The 1587-nt window shown below is 36.4% G+C and overlaps 1 non-coding gene across 1 annotated transcript; it reads right to left on the bottom strand.

Annotated features, from left to right (window-relative positions):
- Positions 1-886: 886 nt before the first annotated feature.
- Positions 887-990, bottom strand: LOC130978449 (small nucleolar RNA R71). The gene has a single exon (XR_009086092.1). It is a non-coding gene; the product is annotated as a small nucleolar RNA R71 (small nucleolar RNA).
- Positions 991-1587: the final 597 nt, after the last annotated feature.

Genomic DNA, 1587 nt, shown 5'->3' with positions numbered 1-1587 from the left:
ACCTTCCTCTTTTTCAAAAATCTTTCTAATTAACTAATTGTTTCAAATTTTAATTTTATTTCTTCTCTTAATTTTCAAATTCTAACAAAATTTTAAAATAAAAATAAAAATATTTTTCTTTTCCTTTTAATTATTTTCGAAAATCCCACTCTCTCATCTTCTTTTATTTATTTATTTAATCACTAACACTCTTCTTTTCTTCTTATAATTTGAAGCCTCTCTTCCTCTCTGTGTTCGAATTCTTCTATTCTCCTTCTTCTATTCTTATCTTCTTCTACTCACATAAAGGAACTTCTATACTGTGACATAGAGGATTCCTCTTCTTTTCTGTTCTCTTCTTTTTCACATGAGCAGGAGCAAGGATAAGAACATTCTTGTTGAAGCTAATCTGAAACTTGAAAGGACTCTGAAGAGGAAGCTAAGAGAAGATAAAATACAACACTCTGAAGAGGAATTTACTGAAATTTTTGAAAAAGAAGTAGAGATGGCCAAACCCAATAACAATGGTGGAGGTGCAAGGAAGATGCTTGGTGACTTTACTGCACCAAATTCCAACTTCCATGGAAGAAGCATCTCAATTCCTGCTATTGGAACAAACAACTTTGAGCTAGAGCCTTAATTAGTTTCTCTGATGCAACAGAATTGCAAGTTTCATGGACTTCCATCAAAAGATCCTTTTTAGTTCTTAACCGAATTCTTGCAGATCTGTGATACTGTTAAGACTAATTGAGTTGATCTTGAGGTCTACAAGCTTATGTTTTTCCCTTTTGCTATAAGAGACAGAGCTAGAATATGGTTGGACTCTCAACCTAAAGATAGCCTGAACTCTTGGGATAAGCTGGTCACAGCTTCCTTAGCCAAGTTCTTTCCTCCTCAAAAGATGAGCAAGCTTAGAGTGGATGTTTAAACCTTTAGGCAGAAAGAAGGTGAATCCCTCTATAAAGCTTGGGAAAGATACAAGTAACTGACCAAAAAGTGTCCTTCTGACATGCTCTCAGAATGGACCATCCTGGATATATTCTATGATGGTCTGTCTGAATTGTCTAAGATGTCATTGGACCATTCTGCGGGTGGATCTATTCAACTAAAAAAAATGCCTGCAGAAGCTTAGGAACTCGTTGAAATGGTTGCAAATAACCAGTTCATGTACACTTCTGAAAGGAATCCTGTGAATAATGGGACGCCTCAGAGGAAGAGAGTTCTTGAAATTGATGCTCTGAATGCCATATTGGCTCAGAATAAAATGTTGACTCAGCAAGTCAATATAATTTCTCAGAGTCTGAATGGATTGTAAAATGCATCCAACAGTACTAAAGAAGCATCTTCTGAAGAAGAAGCTTATGATCTTGAGAACCCTGCAATGGCAGAGGTGAATTACATGGGTGAAGCCTATGGAAACACCTATAATCCCTCATGGAAAAATCATCCAAATTTGTCATGGAAGGATCAACAAAAGCCTCAATAAGGCTTTAATAATGGTGGAAGAAATAAGTTTAGCAATAGCAAGCCTTTTCCATCATCCTCTCAGCAACAGACAGAGAATTCTGAGCAGAGCCCCTCTAGCTTAGCAAACATAGTCTCTGATCT

This window comes from Arachis stenosperma, chromosome 4, assembly GCF_014773155.1.
Source record: "Arachis stenosperma cultivar V10309 chromosome 4, arast.V10309.gnm1.PFL2, whole genome shotgun sequence".
NCBI classification, from domain to species: Eukaryota; Viridiplantae; Streptophyta; class Magnoliopsida; order Fabales; family Fabaceae; genus Arachis; species Arachis stenosperma.
The sequence above is the reverse complement of the archived record's forward strand: the minus strand, read 5'-3'. Positions and strand labels throughout refer to the sequence as shown.